Source organism: Notechis scutatus, chromosome 4, assembly GCF_049901735.1.
Source record: "Notechis scutatus isolate UNSWTSFEM ecotype Mainland chromosome 4, rNotScu1.2, whole genome shotgun sequence".
In the NCBI taxonomy this organism is placed as follows: Eukaryota; Metazoa; Chordata; class Lepidosauria; order Squamata; family Elapidae; genus Notechis; species Notechis scutatus.
This window is the reverse complement of record NC_142012.1, coordinates 156,344,691-156,366,401: the sequence shown is the minus strand read 5'-3', so window position 1 is coordinate 156,366,401 and position 21,711 is coordinate 156,344,691. Positions and strand designations below refer to the sequence as shown.

The 21,711-nt window shown below is 40.2% G+C and overlaps 1 protein-coding gene across 2 annotated transcripts in view; it reads left to right on the top strand.

The window, feature by feature from the left end:
- TBL1XR1 (TBL1X/Y related 1) overlaps positions 1–21,711 on the top strand; it is a 248,739-nt gene that overhangs the window by 127,668 nt on the left and 99,360 nt on the right. Inside the window, exon 2 of one of the 2 annotated variants that reach the window (XM_026666593.2) lies at positions 11,537–11,601. The exons of the other annotated variant lie outside the window; for it this stretch is intronic. The gene's annotated coding sequence lies outside the window, so the exon portion shown is untranslated. The remainder of the gene's footprint in view (positions 1–11,536; positions 11,602–21,711) is intronic. 2 annotated transcript variants of the gene reach the window in all.

Below are 21,711 nucleotides of genomic sequence, written 5' to 3'. Positions count from 1 at the left end.
TGACGTTGGATAAGCAGGCTAGTCATTAAACAGGAATTTCCTTGCAATTGCCTTTGGATCATTTCTTTGGAGTGAAGCCGCAAGTGCCATTTTAAACAGCGGGACGTTTTGTTTTGACAGGAAAGAATCCACCTCAGATCCTGTATAGCTGGTTTCCCTTGTTGGGGACCAGGGATCCAGAAAGTTCTTGCTTGGAGCGCTTGGGGGTTTCCCTTGTTGGGGACCCTTAGATACTGTTTACCATATGCACAGTTTTACATATAGATATAGGCATATGTATATGTATATGGGTGTGTATATATATATATGTATATGTATATGGGCGTGTATATATATATATATATGTGTGTATGTGTATATGTGTGTGTGTATATATATTTTCTCAAGTTTTCGCGGGTACTTACATGTATGGCATTCAGCTTCATTCGGGTATTTTCCCACGTCATTGTAGTTGTGCTTTTCGGCAGAATCTCATCTGCCATCATCATATACATACACACCCTGTTTCTCCAACAATGCGGCCTCCCCCAATAGGAAGTCCCAGCATGTTTTATAGGCATGAAATGAAATTAAGCCCCTCCCCCCAAATTAATTATATTAAAACGTGCAAAATGGGGGGGGGGGGGGAATGGTGGGGGGGCTTGCCGTTAGGAAGTACTTTTGTTGCACACCCGGATATGGTGCTGCCTGCGTTGACCCCGATACGAAGTGCCCCACCAATGCCGAGGTCAACATCCAAACTGTCGCCGCCCGCCCGCCCGCCCGCCCGCCCGAAGATGCAAGGGGGGGGGAATTAAGTAACCCCCGAAAAGACGGCCTAGCCATTTTTTCGGGGCTCAAAAAAAAAAAAAAGACTTACTCTCCTGGAGGAGTGTTCTACTTTCAACCACAGGGGAAGGCATCACCCCAAAGTACAAATATTAATAACAACAACAACAACAACAACAATAATAATAATAATTTTAAAAAATAATTAAAAATTAAAGTCAGAGGCAAGAGAATCTGTCATCCACAATGGAAGGTGACAACGCTTTCCGCTGCAAGACAAATAAGTCCCGAGATAAGCCAATAGGCCCCCAAAAGGCCTCTAAGGCGGCGGATAAGGATGCCCATAGATGGCACCTAGCTTTGGAAATTGCAGAAATGAGCCAGGGAGGCAGACAAGATGGCTACAACACAACAATCTGATCAGGACCCAAGTCCATTGTTGGGGCCCTTGGACTTACCTACCCAGCCCAGGTAGGCTGTTTCTGGACAACCTCCCATAGGCACATCTCCTCCAATGAGCACTGCCCGGCTAATCCCAGAGACTCAGCCTTCCATTCTTCTGAGATCGGTAAACAAGGACCCAGATTGTTGGGGGCAGTATGCTGACTCTGTAAACCGCTTAGAGAAGGCTGTAAAGTACTGTGAAGCAGTATATACATCTAAATGCTATTGCTATGCTATCTTAGCATCGAGAGGCAGAAGGTTTCATAGTGTGGACACAATGATTGAAAAGCTGACATGACCTGGAGCATATCTGTGCTGCTGTACTAGATTTTCTAATACACAATGAACACATTTTTTTTAGGAAAAAGATTATTATGGAAGATTGTCCCTTGTTTTACATTTTGTTTCTAAATATTTGAGGAATGGGCCATCTAGTGAGACTTGCAAGGGTGGATATCACTTTGGGGACCTTAGAATTATTGTGACAGTATGCCCGAATTCACATAATGTACTCATTCGGGCATTAAGCTAAATAACTATGTTTAAAACTAAATACAATTTGCATGTGGTGCTTATGCACAGCTCGATCTTCAACAAGTATTGTGTTGAAGCTGGTCTTTGTAGTACTCTTTTTTTTTTAAAAAAAAAGATTGAACTACCGTATTTATCGGCGTATAACACGCACAGGCGTATAACACGCATCTTCATTTTAAGAGGGAAATTTCAGGAAAAAAATTAAATTTCTAAATAAAAACTTTGAAGCAAAATAAGGGTAGCTCAGAACTTTTTTTTTATTAATATTATTACCACTTATAAGGTAAATCAGTGGTCCCCAACCTTTTTGTACCAGGGACCGGTTTCAAGCAGAAAATTTTTGCAAGGACCGGGGGAGAGAAGAGAAGGAGGCTTCGCTCTCTCGCTGCTCCACCATCCAAGGAATAAACTGCTTCAAAGAAGCGGGGGCTTTTCCTGTAGCCGCAGCTATTCGAAGCGCCCGTTTCACCCCCACTCCCACCCGCGCGCTTCAATCCACAGTGTCCCATTCTGCCTGCCTGCCTGCCTGCCTTAGTTTCTGGTTGTTTGGGAGCAGCTTCGGCTGAGAATAATAACTATTCGCCTCTTTTACTCAGCCGAAGCTGTTCCGATTCAACCATTAACGAAGGCAGGCAGGCAGGCAGAACGGAGCACTGCGGGCGGGCGGGCGGACGGGGTGGGGTGGGGGTGGGGAGAAACGGGCGCTTCAGGGAAGCTGCGGCGACAGGAAAAGCCCCCCGCTTCTTGAAGCAGTTTCTTCCTGTGCTGGTGGAGGAGCGAGAGAGCGACTGAGAGGGCTGACCCAGAGAGAAGGACAGGCTTCGGTTGCTTCCTCCCTCCCCTTCTTTCATTTGTGTCCTTGATCCCGATCCCAGCAGCATTCACCGAAGGCTTCTTAACATTATATCGGCGTATAACACGCATACATCATTTGCCCCTATTTTCAGGGGGAAAAAAGTGCGTGTTATACGCCGATAAATACGGTACTTCATCTGTATTAACATCCTGCATAAAAGACAGAAAAGGGGAATGCCAGAACTGGGTATTTTCTCAAGTTTCTGCTGCTGTTAAAATTTACTGTTTTAATTTTGTATACCTTAGATCCCTGTAGATTGGCTGGTCACGGTGCAACCTGTCTGGCTGTCCAAACTCTCTATAAAGAGCTTTTGAGAAACAGCAGAAAAGGGAGAGATCTTTGGCTCTAATGTAATAGAATGAATGTTGAATGGGATGAGCGATTCGTATACACCAAAGAAAGAAAAAGAATTTAGCACTGTTTGCCTTTATGTAAATGATTCTAAGCTGCATTTATTTTTTTTGCAACAAGCCTGTAAAATATAAAGACTTCTGATGGGCTCATCCTTGTACTTAGGGAGAAGTTGTAAGATTAAACATCTGCTTCCTTAGCTACAAGGTGTTTTTATATATATATTTTTATATATATATATAATGTCAACTTCATCTTTTTCTTTGATGATTCATGGATAAATTCCATATAGATGATAGCATGTGTATTGCATGTTGCTGTATTGACAAAATTGTTCCTCATATTAGTTAAAAAGAAAAAAAATCACCTACAAAAGCACGTGATTATTGCTGTCCATCCACTTACATTTCTTCTCCTGGTATATTGCATATCTTGCAAGAAACAAATGCACTGCTAATTATCCTGTGCTTATGAGATGGCAGTTTTTTCAGGTGACCTTCAAACATATTTTATGAATTAAAAATGCCCTAGATTTTGCAAGTTTATGTCACATTGCCTTAAAACACAATGTTTCTTAAAAAAAACCACCACATTTTAACAAGTATTTAATTTAGGAATGTTTGCTGGGTTTGCTCTTAGGCACTATGTGCTTAGAATTATTGATATCTCTAACTCCATCTGACTTATTGGGATCTGTATTAGAAACATATTTACTTTCTAATTTATTTCATTACTAGCTCTATACCCATGCTCCGCTAACGAAATATATGATCGGACTTAATTTTGGGGGAGGAAAATAAGGGGGAAAAATATCTGCCTCTGCCTACCAGCATCTATCAGTATTCATCTGGCTAGCATCCCGTCAGTGTGTGAGAGAGTTGAGGGCTGTTTGGAAACTGAAACAGTATTTGCTGTTTGAGTAAGAAGGAGACAGCAAGGAGCCTGGGCATGGCTTAGCTCAACAGTTCTGTACTAAAAGTGCTTGGTGCTGTGAAACTAAAACTGAAACTGAAACTCCTGCTTGTGTTTTGCATGTGGAAGAGATTTCTTTTCAGGTGGGGAGGGGGAGTAGAACTCAGCATCAAAGCGTGTTAATAATAATATACGAAATACTAATGCTCTGATGGTCATTTCAAAAAATCCTTTCTTAGTGAACACCTAGAAGCCAAGAGGAACATATGTGTCAAATTTCACGTTTATAGGCTTTACGGTTCTGGAGATTTTGTGAAGATGCTTGAGTGGTATTTCGCTTTTATAGAGAGAGATTTGACTTGTTTAATAAAGTGATGCTATGTACCACGTTTATTTAAACACAGTAAAATCTATGGCAAAACACTAGAAATACAAGAATTTAAAAACAACACAAAAGATCACACAATCATCAGTCAGTCTGTTCGGATCAGCCCATCTCTGAAAGTCTCTGGGGAAAGCCCAGATTCCCTGGATGGGGGAGAACAAGCATTTCCACCATGTGGATCATCACAGAAAAAGCACAGTTACAAGTCTCTCCCAGACACCTTAAAAATTGTACTGAGACTTTCGAACAGGTGGGCCGATGGGAAGACATTGATGAAAGTACCTTAGTGTTAAGTTATCTTTAATCCAAAGAACAAAACTAGCAAAAACTTGTGGATTGTAACCAGGAAGCTAATAGTGCCAGTGAAGGACCTGAAGCACAGGTGGCACAGTGGTTAGAATGTGGTACTGCAAGCTACTTCTGCTGACTGCCAGATGCCTGCAGTTCGGTAGTTCGATTCTCACTGGCTCAAGATTGACTCAGCCTTCCATCCTTCAGAGGTCAATAAAATGAGGATTTTAAAGGCTATAAAGTCTAAGTGCTATTGCTATAATGAACTCATTTACAACATACCAGTATTCAGTACACATTATACAGTACACTATGTTCTGGATTGGTTCTGGATTTTGAGTAATCTTTAAAGCCAGCTCCATATCGAACATCTTGGGTCCAAGTGAATAGTAATGAAGGCATGAGATCCTGCTTCAAGGCCATCTCTTTCCATATAACATTGCACCTGGCACACAGAACACACAACCACCACCACAACCTGCACTTGCTTATCTAGAAATAACTGGGAATTTGGAAGTGCCCCAGAGTCACAATTCTTCTGGGAGTTGTGTCCATTTTTCCAGAACAGAGTATAAAGTACTCCTAATATTGGTCTTGCCACCTCCCAGTTTGAAAGAGAAGAAAAAACTTCAGTGTACTTTGTGTACATGTACTTTGTGGCAAAAGGACTATGTGCTTAATCGTGCTATTGAACAAGGTAGACATTTTTCTCAGGATGCTAGAAATTATTCTGAGATACTGAGCATGACATTTAGAGGAGAACTTGGGGATCGTTTTAGTGCAGATGATTGAGTGCGGATGATGATTGATGATGATTGAGTACCATTTAATCGAGTTAATTAAATTTGTAAGTTGCCTGGATAAACTCTTGTATTTCATAGATTAGGGGTATTAATTATATCATCTTTAAAATAGACAAAATCTCACCAGTTTGTATTAAATGTTAAGCATGATAGACTAAACAATTCACCTCTTGTGTTATTATCAGCTTTCCATTTGTTTATGGTGTGTGTAAGTCGGATAAATTGGGTGGGATGGAGCTGAAAACACCACGGAAAATGGGTCCATTTAGTACTTCAGGACATTATAGTATCCTCTTGGTTTCACAGTCTGGTTTTATATACTTAATAGCAATAGTAATAGCACTTAGACTTATATACCTCTTTGTAGTATAGATTTCGTAGTGCTTTATAGCAGAGTTCTGCAACCTTTCTGGATTAGCAGCCTGGAGGGAAAGGGAAGGACAAGTGCTTGCAATGACACTAGCACAAGTAGGTTTGTGCATGCACACGCACTGGCCAGCCATTCATGCAGCGTGATGGCCAACAGGCCACAGCCAGGTAGTGGGCCACAGCCCAAAGGTTGGGGTCCCCTGCTTTATAGCACACTCTTAAGCGGTTTACAGAGTCAGCATACTGCCTCCAACAACCTTGGTCCTTATTTTACCAACCTCAGAAGGACTATGATTGGAACCAGAATTTCTATTGCTAAATAATGAGGCTAATTGACCCAGGTCAAATTTTATGGCTTTTTTGGGGGGATGGGTGTACATTTGTTAAGTGAATCATATAGTCTGTCAACTCATAAAATATTTCTATGGTCTTTTCGAGTTGCCAATAGAAAGGGAGGGGGGGAGTAGTGCTGCAGCTTGCATTCCATAAATGTTTTCAAAGATAATAACTAGGTAACTGAAGTTTCTGCCGCGCAAAATTCTAACTAGAGAGAATGATTGATGACTCTTGGCTATGGATGTGTCCCATTGGAGAATATGAATTACGATACACCCCAGGGGGTGAGGGAAAACCAGGGTCAAGGGTGACAATGAATGATGTGTCTCAGAGTCAGCTACACCCACGCAGTGCCGGCATGTTAATTCCCAATAAATCCTTTTAAAGTTTTTGACATTTGGCTCGAGACTCATGATTTAAATGGGGGTAACTGCCGGAGCCCTGACACAGTCATTAAGCAAATCCAGGTTTCCCCATTGACTTTGCCTCTTGGAAGCTAGCTGGGAAGACCACAGATCACGAACATGTGACCCTCGGATGCTGCAACCATTGTAAATGCATGCTAGTTGACAAGGGCCTACATTTTGATCATGTGACTATGGGTATACTGCACTGGTTGTAAGTGTGCGGACTGGCTGTAAATCACTTTCAGTGTGGTAACTTCGAAGAGTCACTAAACGAATAGTTGTATGTCAAGGACTACCTGTAAGACAGGGGTGTCAAACTCTATTTCATTTAGGGCCGCATCAGGGTTGTGTTTGACCTTGGGGGGGTGGGGGGCATGCCGAGGAGGGGCGTGGCCAGTTCGACATCCATTTTTTGACCACAATGGCCTCCTGCAGCCCTCAGCCAGCGAAAACGTGCCCCCCTGCTCTCTTTTTGCTGGCAGAGGCACTGTGGGTCAGTTCTTTGCTGTTTCCACAGCGGCCCTGTGGGCATGTTCTAAGCATCCCACAGGCTGGATCTGGCCCATGGGCCTTGAGTTTAACACCCCTGCTGTAAGAGATCAGACAGCAATGCCATTTTATGTCTTGCTGTCCTGTTTAGATAAACAGCTTTGTGATTCTGTTTTATTATATTGTATTGGTTCCTGCGAAAAGAATTTGCGATATTTATCCAGACAAAGCTGTTCTCCAGTCGTATTTTTTGCTCTGTGGCATTCCGATTATTTTTTTACTGTGGCTTTGCAGCTTCAGCTGATGGCAATTCTTATTGTGTAGTCACATTGAAGCTTTGTTTTTGTTTTTTAAAAAAACTAAGGTAATGAGCATCTGGGTATTCTCCAACGAAAGCTGAACACAACTACTTAGGGTGCCTCAATAATTGAATGAGTAAATTGGCATAAATAAATAAAATTAGCATACACTTAGCACAAAGGATCATGATATTTTATATTAAGTCAGTAACACTTGTCAGATAAGACATTCTATATGAATGCTAAATTGGCCACTATCTGGAATGCTAATACTGTAGTCATTTCTCTCTCTTACAAGAAATCAATTCAGTGTTTTTCCCTTCCCTCTGCTGAAAGGGAAATTTACAAGGTCAAGATAAAGAAGAAAGCGTATAAAGATGAGGCATGGATTCTGCAGGTATAAATTGGATTCCTTTTCAGGTAGTTTGTAGCTTAACAACTGCCTCTTGTGATGGTGCTGAAAAAGATGTGCAACCAGTCCTCAGTTTTGCAGCTGTCTCAGATACTCTGCGGTTGTGTGAGTGTGATTTTGGGTGCTTCGACACCGGTGTACATTTAAGACAGCCACAGCACCTCATATGAGCGCCTTTTGCCAACTTCATATACACCTTCCGACAAGCAAAGTCAGTAAGGAAACCAGAAATAAGCCATGATCATGTGAAGTCACATTTGATGAACGTTGTTGATTTGCTTAACAATTGCAGTAGAACTGATGTCATAAGTCAGCAGGATCATGTGATGTTTCACTTAACAGCTCCATTGATTATAACAGAATTGCTGTCCCCACTACCGTTGTTATCTGTATCTGGTGGTCACCATCCAGTTATCCAGTTTATGTCTATTGGCACATAATTGTGCTAATTATTCTCATTGGGTAAAACTTATATCTGACTTTGAAAGCTAAGCAGGTCAGTGATGGGGAATCACCTAGACATCGCAGGATTTCTAGGGTGGACTGGAGTCAGTGGTACGTTTCAAACACTTTCACCACTGGTTTGGTTGGCGCGCTTTGCGTGCACACGCACACTTTGCACGCACACGCCAAATGCGCACTTTGCGCAGGCGCAGAGGGTTGCTGACTCACCTCCTGCAATTCTGCATTCTCCCTGTTGCTTCAGCAGCTACCACACAGCAATCTGTGCTGTGCAAAGCAGGTGCGCTTCAAAAGCAGGGAATAAAGGTTAGTATGAGAGACCGGGTGGATGGGTGGGCCAAACAGCAGAGTATTGGAGAGAACCGGTTTGTCTCCACTGCTCATCGGCGCTACCGGCTCGATAGAACCAGGCCAAACCGGTAGAATACCATCACTGACTGACTGGACTGTCAAAAACCCACAAAACATCCTGGTGAAGACACTTTCACAATACTTCCAAGAAAATAAGACAATTGCATTAGAAGGACTTGAGCTCATCTCCATAGCGGGTTTTAAGTTGCATTCAACTTTGATCTGGTCATTACACACACACACCCTGTTGTGGCCCCGATTCCCAAGCCTATGCTGTCAGAGGAAGAGGACCTGGAAGATGAGGAGGAGGAACTGGGAATGCCTTCCTCCCCAGGACCTTCCTCCCTGATAGTGTCTCAGGTTCCATCAGACAACCGAGAGGAACAGCCTGAGATTAATCAGGAGGAAGGCATATCAGAGCAGCCCCTGACAGGAAGTAAAGAGGAAGAGTGTTGGCTCAATCCTAAACAGCGTCGTAGGGAGAAACGTGAGCAGTAATGTAGGAGGCGTGGGAGGGTCACAGAGTGAGCTGAGTCATTTAGCCACACCCCACGGGGGATAAAAGTGAGTGTGTTTTCTCCTGAAACATTGTACGGGACAAAGTTTAACCTTCAGATTTTCTTCGTGAATGACTATTTTTGTGGACTGCCTTGTGATTTTCTGTGAGTAAAACTTTATCAGTTTGGACTTGGCAGGCAGGACATGTGAGAATGTCAAGAATATTATCAGTTCCAAAGAATTAACTCTGTGAAGTCCGAGCGAGCTTGCCTGCCTGTGTTGGTGTGAGTTTGTACTCTTTCATATTTTGGGAAAGAGGAAAGGCGAGACAGAACAGTCCCTCAATAAAAATCCCAAGGATTAGGATTAACCACCAGATTTGAAGACTAAGAGTATGGGAATACACACACACACACAAACACACACAAAGTAGAACATGAAAAATAAACAGGAAACATACTTTTACAACTGATGTTCAGAAATATTTTGAAGTCAGTCTATTTACATTTTAAGTGGATTTTTTTTTCCTACGATTGAGTTTAATGAGAAATTGAGTTGGATTTATTATTTAACAAATTTGCTTGGGATTGCTTCTAACTATTTTAGTTTTTTTTAAAAAAGTTATGATAAATAGATATGAGAGTATGGGTCTTACATGTTAAGGCACTGACATACTTCTGGATCTCTTGAAAACATACGTTGGAGAATAGTTTTTACTCCCAAGTATTTATTTCATGGATTAAATATATTGTATAAATATTTTATGCTTTCAGCACTTTCCTTATTACTCAGTGCAGTATTAGAACATTATACATATTACAATCACATATTACATAACATACATCATAACATAATGTAGCAACATATACCTTGCAATAACATACTACATTACATATAAATATATATTTTGCCTTCTGAAATCATGGGATAGGAAATCTTTCAGAGGGCTTCATTTTTCTGAAGGTAGTTGTGTTATCCAGCAATTCATTAGATAAGGTAATTCAAAGTGTTAAGTATAATCTATAAAACATTTGCTTCAGCTAACTGCCAGACTATTCAGTTAAGTTTTGTCTTTCTATCCTGTTAGTTGTTATGTCATCTTATGGGCCCTTGGAGACCTATCTGTAACCACAATTGCCCTGTGAAATAGTTCCTCACTTCCTGTCTTGATAGAATTGACCATGTTGTTGTAGATATTACGGTTAGTTATAGAGTCAGCCAGATGTTTAGACTGATTTTGTATTTTTATCCACCTTATCAATTTCTTCAAAAGGGCCTGGATTAAACAGATGTTGTTTTATATTATTAAAGGCTTCATTACAGGATGGAAGCTGTCCCAAATAAAGCTGCCTTTTGAAACTGATTTGTGGTGATTTTGTCAATGCTAATACAGTATCCAAGTGGAACTCCAGATGTTTGGGGATTGCACCAAAGACACCTATTATTAGTGGCATCATCTTTGCCTTCTTTGGCAACAATTGTTTTATGTTTATTTGCAGGTTTTTGTATTTTTTTTTATTTTGTCCATTTTTTCTCTGCTGTTTCCATATGCTGCAATCTCCACTATCCAGACTTTTTGTCTTTCTTACCAGTGATTATTAACTCTGAGGTGTTTTATGACAGGTGCCTGTCTTTTTGAATTCTAAAGTCCCAGAGCATTTTAGCTTCTTCATTTTCTATGACTTGCCTATTTTGGGGGCTCACCAGTCTTCTCTTGCAGACAAATGCTATTTCTTGATATATTCCAAAGCACCATTGTTGCTACTTTGTTATGCTGTTGTTTGTAGTCAAACCCGCTTTCCTCTTTGAACAGACACTGCTTATAAATGGAAGAAACAAAATAAACACAATATCATTTTTGAGAGCGAGGCTGCTATTTGCTTTGTTTTCCTCAATCAGTGTCTTTGATTCTGAATTTTATTGGCAGTTTTGGGATCCTGTGTGTGTGTTTGTGTATGTGTGTGTATCTGAGTGCTCTCTGGATTCAGTCTGCAATTTCTTTCATCATAAAAAAGATATCTCTACATAAAAATGATTTTTTGTTAATTCGAACATGGAATTTAAGATGATAGCTGTCAAGTTAGCCTTTCTCTAAGCATTGCCTGCATTCAGATTTATATGCTATTAAAAATATTATTCCCCTCTCCCCTTTCCCACATCCCATTTCCTGTACCATTGGGATTAATGTAATTATTGCTTTGTGAGCATGATTCCCTGTAAGTAGGCATGGGAGATTCTTACAACTTTATCTAGCTTTGTTTGGGGAAGCTTTGTAGGTGGCTATTACAAAATGAACTAAGCTATATTCTTTTAAAGTCTTGGTTTGGAAAGGTAAACGTATTGCAACAACAATCTTTAATACTCTTGAAATATTGGCCCCTGAGCTATTTTAATATGAAAATAAGCCTGTTCCAAACAAAATTTTGTAAATCAGCAGTTCCTTCTGTTTTCATTTGAAAACCAACATTTTCTTCCTTTAAAATTCAAAATTTAAAAATATCAGCCTTAGTCTTTAAAATCTGTCAGAGCAATTAGTCTCCTCATTGCCTTTATACTCTTTATATTTCAGTACCATCTTCCTGTGATAGGAGGCTCCTAAGAGGAAACCTTCTACTTATCAATGCACGACCAATGGTAAGTCGCCTAAAATGTTTTTTTGTGTGTGTGTTTGAAATTGTTTAAAATAAACTGGATGGATGGCTTTATAGATAGTCCTCACTTAATAACTGCTCTGCTTAGTGGCTGTTCAAAGTCATGATGGCACTGAAAAAGTAACCAGATCTCTTGTTTATATTGGTTAGGGTTATGATTAATTTAATTGATCCATCCATCGTCCGTCCGTCCGTCTGTCCGTCTGGCTGATTGTCTGTCTGTGTCATCTATCTATCTATCTATCTATCTATCTATCTATCTATCTATCTATCTATCTATCTATCTATCTATCTATCTGTATCTAATCTGTCTCCATCTGTCTGTCTACATCCATCCATCCATCCATCCTCTTTCTCTCAGCTTGTAGAACTGGAAATTAGAATAGGGGTAAAATGGAATGTTTTTATTGTGAATGGTTTATTAAAAGTAGAATTAAACATATTGTAATATTTGTAAACTTCTTAAAGTACTTCTGTTTTTATCCAGCTATTCATATGTTCTTTTTCAAAAGCTGCTCCAACACTTAGATTGCTGCTGTCTTTTCTTTCTCCCTAGCTTACTCCTTTCTTTTAATGCCCATCCCTGCTAACAATCATTATTACTTTTTTTCCTAGTCTAGTAAAGGATGTCTGACTATGGTATTTTAAATCTCATTGTTCTTAAAATATGCCCAGAAGCAAGGCACTGAGATTTATTTGTGTGCCTGTGGGAGAGAATTAATTTCAGTATAAATAATACAGTCTCAGTAAAATTTAAATGTGATCTTTCACATGAAAATGCTAAACAATTATCTCACTTTTTAAAGAACATGGTGTAGCATATTTTCAAACTGTTGTGCTCCTTCCTTATGCTTTAGCTATTTGAGGGTGTAAAAGAAAAAGTGTGTTCAAGTCCTTTTAAAAGAACTTTTCTGGACAGTGGCCTTTGATGTTTTCTTGCAAAAGTAGAAAATGTTTTGCTTTGGTTTAGCTTTTGAAGATTCCTCTCCTTGTAGCCTCACATGTTCTCTGCCTGCAATACATTGTCATTGTTGCGTATCTTCATAGCACAATAAACAGAGGGATACAAGGATTGGTTAGGTAGTGTTATTGCTGGAGGCTAACAAACAAGTCACGTTGGCCGCAATCAGAGTTCAGTGGAGAAATAAAAATACATTCTGGAAACAAGCAGTGCTGTGTAACAGTGTGCCTCCCCTCAACAACAGTATTCTGATTTTTCAATCGCTACTATGCTTGGATTTAATAGGGGCTTGGTTTAATATGATCTGGGCATGGAATTCTGCAGTTGGCTGATTAGCAAGGGCTTCAATACTAATTCCTGGTTTTAGAGAACATAGCTGGGCATGATTTTCCAATGCCAGATGATGTGAATGGCCAAAAGATTGATCAATATGAGTACTCTTCAATTTACATCTATCTTGGAAAAGGTGTTCTGTGGTCCATAAAAGTACCTCTGACAGTCGTAAAATATTGTGTGAGCTCCCAATCTATCCCTGGGGTCACATGACCTCACACAGGGCATTTGGCAACCTACTCTCATGAGTGGTTGCAGCATCTCACAGTCATGTGATTTTCCCCTTTTTTTCTGGCATTTTTTTCTTTTTGCTGGCTTATAAGCAAAAAAATCCACCACTTTGGGAGAACGGGTTCACATTTATGACCATGTGATTTGCTTAACAACCATCATAAAACCAATTGTAAAATTGGGTCTGGTCACATGGGTGCCTTGATTTACAACAGGTCATGACTTAATGACCACAATTCCGGTCCAGGTTGCAATTGTAAGTCAAGAGATATCTGTAATGTAAATGGTGCCAAAGTAATCCCATATTTCATTTAATTTCAAACTTATATACCAATCAGACCTTTGCAAAATGGAACATGCATTGGATCTTTCTAAAGCAATTCAGTTTTAAAGGTTCTACTAATCTACATCTTTCCCTCACCATTTTCCCAACCTTTTGCAACTTTGAGATGTATCTTTGCATCTTCTTGGATTCTCAGCAGTGGCTCTGTTGCCTAGGAAAATCCAGGAGCTGAGGCTTCTAGGTGGCTAAGGCTTCTAGATAGCTTCATCAAAAGATAGTTTCTCCTAGTGTTTGAAACTATACTTTTATGAGTATTGGTGGTGGGAGAACTGCCTAAATCAGGGGTTCGCAACCTGCGGCTCTGGAGCCACATGCGGCTCTTTCAGCCCTCTGCTGTGGCTCCCTGTTGGCTGATCCCACTACTGGCTGGCCCCTCCCCTTCCCAACACTCCTCTCCTGGCCTGAGAAGGTAAGGGTGATAGCGGGAGATGGAGACTCGCTCCATATTCCAGAGCAGGAGGTGACTGGGTGGGAGTGAGTGACGTTGAGTTGGCCATGCCCACCCAGTCACATTGGTTGTTAAATTATTGACTCCCGGGGTTTTCTTTTCTGTGGGAAATGGGTCCAAATGGCTCTTTGAGTGTTTAAGGTTGCACACCCCTGGCCTAAATTATAAAAAGTGATGTGAAAGTCACGTAACGGCAATCATTAAGGGATTACACCCAAGTGATCCCACCCAATTTTACAACCTTTTTTGTTGTTGTTGCAGTCATTAAGTGAACGCTGTACTCCTTAAGTGAATCTGGAAGCAAATGCTGGTCAAAAATTCGCAGCTCTTTTACTGCAGGTTGCTGCAAATGGCTGTAAATGCGAGCTGGTTGCAAAACACCAGAATGTGAGCACATGACAGCAAGGGTATGATGATGGGGTTGTTGGAACTGAAACACTGTCTTAAGTAGCTCTGGGGAAGTCCATCATCATTTTGAACAGTTGCTCAGTGACTGGTTGTAAGTTGAAAGATTACCTGTAATACTGCATGCTTAAGTTGACGGAGGCCCTCCAATAACCACAGTGTTGTAGCAAAAATTGGAGAAGAAGTTGAAAGGGTTTTGAAACCCAATTGTTGGAATATCTCACTGTCAGCTCTTAAAATGTGACTGTACGCAATTCATGACATGTAACATAAGGACAGTCCAGGTGTTTTTGTGCAAGGGATTGCTCATCAGAAGAGAGTCTTGTGGGCAATTATTTGGGACTTATTACATAGTTTGTGTTCCAAGAGTGGCTTTCGAAGCTACCTAGGCAGCCTAAGCTCATTGCATTTTATGGAACTGAGTTATGCCATATCATTTTGAAAAGGAGGCACTGTTCTGACCAAGGCTTTAAAAACAAGTCTTGTTTTATTGCAACACTGGAATTATTTTCATTCCCAGCTGGTAATGAATCTCAAACAGTCCCTCAAGATAAGCACCCACCTTTCTTTCCTCTGTGAAGTGCTACCAATAACAGAAATGTCAAATGAACTAGAAAAAAAACCAACCGAAGTACAAAGAGCTTCAAGAATGAATCTGAACCGAACAAATGACTTTGCTTCCTGCAAAGGTTTCATTATCTTTGCCTGTCCTTTATACTTTATGGGAGGGGCAATCACCTCCCAGCCTTACTCCCGAGTTGCGCTTTTTGTTTCAGCTGCTCTCGCCTTCTAGCAGGTCTGCGCACACGTGAACTGGGAACAGGCTCCCCTGGGTCCTCTGCCTCGCTGCTGCCAGACTCCGAAGCCTCTGGAGGCAGTACCCCACTCCCAGATGGTCCTGGCCCCATCTCTGCATTGGGGGCCGGACTCTCGTCCGAGTCCTCTCTAGACTCCCTGACTGGTCCCCATTCTTCCTCACTGTCCGATTCCGCTGCCGTCTGCACAGGCTGCCAGCGAACCACAACAGGCATTAAGAACTTCCTTGAGTTCAAATGATGGTACTGGGGAGGAGCGAGAGTCATTTATATATGCTTCATCCTATGAAATCCTTTACTTTTAATCATCCATTCTGATAACCTCCTAAAAAGCAGTCACTACAAAAATTACATTTGAAAATCCTGGACCCCTGTAACTTACATGTAACTTGGATGTTGTGGGTTGCCTTGATTGGGCACGTGATATGGTGATAACCTAAACCATTTTCTGTCTTGGTTTGTTTTGAAGTTGCTATGTGTGATACCATAATTCAAACATTGGAAATACGACTAATGAATAGGATTTTTTTTTAAAATGTTTGAATCCTGATTCATAACAAAGGCTAACACAATTCATATTTGGGCAAGCATTGTGATCAAGCCTATAACCTGTGTGTGATTAGTGTACTCAGTGTGCTTTAAACACCCCCAAATTATCATACTAAATATCCAATTATGTGTGGCTAAATATTGTTTTTTTTTTTTTTGCCTTTATCCATATTTCTGCCTGTGGGACCAAATTTATAAATAGTATCACATTCCATGCAGTTTCCATTTTGCTGTATTTCTGCTCTGCTGTTGGGTTCATTTACTCAAGGGAATGAAGAGTTTCTTTTAAGATAATTGTGGATATTTACATGTAGTGCGTAATATCAGAGTTAAGCTCCTGTTTACTGAGTAAGTATTAGAACAGGCAACAGAAGTCTCATAAGTGGCTTCTCAACTCTTAATAACCCCCCCCCCCCCAAAACACTGGCCTTTTTTTTACTTTAGGTACTTGGCCTTTGAAGTGGCCTATCAGAAACATGTTACTGCTTCTTGTCCGTCCCCCCCTTTGACACCATTAATGGACTGTCCAAAGGATATCCCCCCCCCCCACTTTCTTTACACTCATGAGTATTGCCATCAAGAATGCATTAGCAAATCCATGTTTGTTTTGGAATAAAAGCAGCAAGCAAATAGATTGAGAGATGATTGTGTGAACTTATATATGTTTATTATTGGAAGGAGGAATGTTGGAAAATGTTCTGGGTTTTCCATCTTCCTGGCAGGGCTGTATTTTGTAAAACCAGGCGTGACATAAATGGGCAGATTTATCTATCATATTGTATGATATGACATGTTTTGCTTGGACTGAGTTTATAAAAGATCTTAGTCTTTCACTCAGCTTGGTTGTTTCTTTGTTGACTTTCATTAGGCAGCAGTTGCTGGCATATAGCATTTGACATGGTTACTTTATCACTCTTGGAAGGAGGTTAGTAATATAACCGTGAGCCACGGTGGCGCAGTGGTTAGAGTGCAATACTGCAGGCTAATTTTGCTGACTGCCTGCAATTTGGCAGTTCAAATCTCACCAGGCTCAAGATTGACTCAGCCTTCCATCCTTCCAAGGTCGGTAAAATGAGGATCCAGAATTGTTGGGGGCAATATGCTGACTCTGTAAACTTCTTACAGAGGGCTGTAAAAGCACTGTAAAGTGGTATATAAGTCTTAAGTGCTTATATAGGAAACACACACACACACAAATTTTATTCACATTCTGCAGGATAGGTTAGGCTGACATTTGGGAAATGAGCTAAATGTTATCCAGTAAGTTTAATGGACCTGTAATTACTCTGCTCCTGAGTACACAGCCTATTCTTGGAATAGACAATATTTGGTCCTTCAAGTGTTCATTTTTGTTTTGGTCAATGGTGGAGGAGTTCAGGGTACAAATAATCTAGAAAGATACCAATTTATGTGTGGATTTTCAAATTCTTGCTCAAATTACTGGGGATACAGCAGGGATACTCTGAAGGCTGGTCAAAAATCATCATAAAGACACCTTCTTTAATTTCCAGTGATACTCCCATATGTACTACATCTCCTAGATAGGAAAAAAATGGGGCTCCTCTTTGCTTTCAAAGGATAATGAAAAAAAGAAATCAGAATAATGTTTTTCTTTCAAAAGAGTCTCAGTATTACTAATGAACTGCAAAGCATTGCTTCGTTTGAAGATAATGGACAGTCTTGTATATACTTAAACCGTGTGAAGGTTTAAGTGTATTGTTTTGATAAAGGTTTCGATTTTGGGGTTTCTTCAACATAGTAAACTGAATTAACATTGAGTTGGATTAATTTATAATTCAGTGTGCAGTGAGAGTCCAGTAACAGTTTACTGTGCAGTATAAACAAACTAACATCTTAAGCAATTATGTCTTTCATTTCTGTGGGCATAGCATGCTGCATGACCATAACAATTGCATTTTGTTGATCCAGATTTGGGGATCAGCGTGCAGTGTAATCTGAACATTTTATTTTAAGTGAAAGTGGAAATGGTTGTTTGGGTGAAAACGCAAGGACCTCAGTGTCTCCCCTGGGGTCTCATTTTAAAATGACAGAATGGTAATATAGAAAATTGAAACCATAAAATCTTCATCTGAGGCTCACCTTTAATTTCACAAGCAGAATCTTGATAAAAGAAAATTTGTCAATGAATATAGAGATAACTTTATAGCAAATGGCTTTAGAGACTTTCTTTACACCGATCTCAGTAGCTTAATCTCATCTCTCACCTCTTGCAAAATTTATGGTAGCTGTACTATTCAACTAGTGTGACATGTCTTTCTGACCTGTTTGGGAATCCCCACAAAATCCCCCAAACTTTCTTCAGTTTCATATTTAGTGATTTCACCCCATCAAATCTTGTATGTGGAAACCACTGAAGACAATGTGAAAAATGTTCAATTCAAGATGAGAACACAAGAATTGTTACAATCCCTCAAGGGGTTCAGGCCAGGCTTGTCTCGTTAGCCAACTATGGCTTTGATCATAACAAAACCTTCTTCTTTGTTCTTGTAGTGGTACAGTATAAGGTTATGCACTGTGAAACACAATTTCCAGATATGGCTAAAGCAGGAAATGTCTGTCTGTAAAAACAAGTCATATCAGTATAAACTCTGAAAGCATGTAATCTGCAAAGAATTCTTTCCCTTCCCTCCATTACTAGAGAAAAAAAATTATGTCCTAGTATTTCTTGTGCTGCTTTAAAAATAAATGAATAAGGAAAAAAAAAAATAGATAATATGACTTCACATCAAGGCCCGGACAGAAACTATAGGAGATAAGATGGTTCACACCAGAGCTAACAATATATACTTCCTTTGCTAAATTCTAGCAATAGGAAAATGTGTGAAGCCATGTCATAGCCTTGAGAGCATCTCCAACCCTGTTTCACTAAATTTGCTGCCTTTTCTGTGTGTGGGGAAACCAGAAAGACAGGGATGAGATCATGGCATATCTTTAGTTTGGAGTCTTACTTGTTCCTTGGAGACCAAGGGGAAACAGCTGGGAGATTGCGCTTTCCAGTGGTTCTAAATATTCCCTTTAGTGTTGCCTTCTACCTTGTTTTTTCAAAGTAAACACCCCTGCGATGGAGAATCATACAAGCCTTGCTTTCATAGCAGTACTGAAATACAGATCAGAAAAATATGGTTTATTGCCCCATATACTGTATATACTCGAGTATAAGCCTAGTTTTTCAGCCCATTTTTTGTGCTGAAAAAATCCCCCTCGGCTTATACTCGAGTCAGATTCCCTCTGAAAAAAATGGTGTGGAGTCGCGGCCTCCGGCGGCAGTGACTCCCAACAGCTTAGCCGGGAAGGGAAAGGCAAAAGCGCTTTGCCTTTCCCTTCCCGAGGCGGCGGGACTGGGGCCGCTCCGGCGGCAGCGACTCCCAACAGCCCCAGCCGGGAAGGGAAAGGCAAAAAGCGCTTTGCCTTTCCCTTCCCGAGGCGGCGGGACTGGGGCCGCGCCGGCGGTAGTGACTCCTAACTCAGGGGGCCTCCGAGGGAGGGGAAGAGAGTGATTCCTGCCTCCCGCTGTCATCATCATCTTCTTTTGGGTTAGTGAATCAATTAAACCTTTCATGATAGTGAGATCGTTTCCCAAATTAATTATTTTTATTTTTGAAATTTACCAGTAGCTGCTGCATTTCCCACCCTCGGCTTATACTCGAGTCAATAAGTTTTCCCAGTTTTTTTGTGTAAAATTAGGTGCCTCGGCTTATATTCAGGTCGACTTATACTCGAGTATATACGGTATATTAATGAATGAGCAGAACCCCGTTTATCATCAACAAATTATAAACGTATCTTAATTTAGAATTCACACTCAAGAGTATTCTTATTTTGAAAACAGGTAGAAAGAACTTTGATATCCAATTTTTTTTTTTTAAAAAAAGTACTTTTGGTTTGTAAACTAAGATGTGAGCACAGATTTTGTAGCAGGGAAGCATATTTCAAATTTGGAAGTTAAACATCCAAACTTCTCTCTACATTTTGAAACCAAATATGTCAAGCACAAATGAAATGAAGTTTTTAGTAGGGCACTGTGTAAATATTACAGGAAGGCAACTAATTTCATTTCTGCTAAATTGAGTGGTATTTTACTCTGTTTTACTGGCAGTTAATTATAATATGTTCTTAACAATAGCATAAAGAAGATGATTGAATGGATAAATGCAATTAAGCAATGAATATAAGATAATATGGATGTGACTAAAAGATATACTTCATGCGTGCATGCACAATAAGCTTTTGGGTAACATGTAATATTAACCAAAACAATCTATCATAGGATGAAGGTATTTTCAAAGAAAATTGAAGATTATTGGCTACCATATTGATTCCCCTGCACATTGATAGGTAGATATTTTTTATTTCCTAATCCAGGGCTGAGAAAACGATTGTCTCAAAATCCTCCATGTATCTTCTGCATCTAAGAGAGGACCAGAACTGGCTCTTCCTAGTCCTAATCCAGTACCTTAATCATTGCACTATTTTGGGTCTCATGGATGGATAATTATATAAAGGAAATGTAGGAACAGTAAAATCTTGTTTTAATGGGTTGGTAGAAAGAAACCCCTTATTCCTGACCATCTCTTAAACTGGACGTCTAATTAAGTTGCACAAATGAAAACAAGATTTTTATGGTGAGGGGATGAAAATAACCATCCCAAGCACCTCCAGAGAGTGCCCAAACAAGGGGATGGTGTTTCCTGCTTTTGCTTTGAAGTTGAAAAACTTCCAAAAGAAGAACAGAAGGAACAATGCAAATGGACAATAGAGTCCTTGGTTAACCTCCATCCCTCTTTGGTCTCTACCTTTTACTGTCCTGCCCTACCAGCCTTTCTGCTGCCAGCTATGGTGAGGTTGCCATCATCACCCCAACACAACATGCCAACCTGTTGTCTAATGCAGGCCATTGCTGTTATGCCCCTGCTCATTATCTTGACCTTCCCCTATGTTCTCAACTAATTCACATTGATAAGATGTCCAGCTTCGATGGTTCAGGTGAACTGGTGGAATGTTGGCATGGTTGGCCAGGAAGATATCAAGAGGTAATAGTGGTGGACAGAAGAAGAACAGCTGAAGTCCAGTGACTAAAGGAGTGGCAGCATTGGCCCTAATCCTTTGGGACTTAGAGTAAGTTGGCTCCCCTACCAGGTGGTAGTTTGTGGCTTGTTATAATGGAATATAGTTTTTATGACATATTAGGATGTTGATTACTAATACTATTTTTATGTATTGTTATGAAAATGAAGAGTTAATAAATAGAGTTGTCATAGCTAACAAATGACAGATTTGAGACCAGCAAGAGAAACAGAGGTATGACGTACTCTAATAATTTCTCTCTTTCCTTTTGGCAAAAAGGAAGCTTTGGAAATGAGGCAGAGAGGTGGGCAATAGATCCTTTTTCTTCTTTGCCCCAATTTTACCGTTACAGCTGCCAACCTTTGCTTAATATATTCAGAGGTACCTAGGGATATTCCCATAAGACATTATCCTCAAATATACCATTTTTAAAATAAAAAAGCGCTTATATTTTTATCTTATCCACTAGCAAAGAGAAGGAAGGGAGCAAGTCTTTGCATAAAGTGAAAATGAGGAGAACATAAAAGATTTGGGAATACATGTCTTGCATTTCCACTAAATGACTTTAAATATGCAAAGATGCTTCATATGGAGCTGGGCTGTTGATTTTTTTTCTTTCATTCTTTCTAAAGCTTAGCGTTGAGTTCCTTCTGATCTCTAAGTTCATTTTCAATGGTGATTCTAGGTCTTGAACCTGAATATAAGGCTTATGTTCAGATCTTGATCTGTCTAATCCTAATTGAATACTTGCCCGGAAGTATATTGATTCCTAGGGCAGCGAGAGCTTAGGGCTTCTATCTCTTGCTTAATTAGTAAAGTCTTACCTCCCCTACTCATTGGCAGTCTTTGGAACAAGTTTGGATGAGGACAGAAATGGCTTCGGGACTTACACTGTTTGACCCTTAATTTAACATACAAGTGAG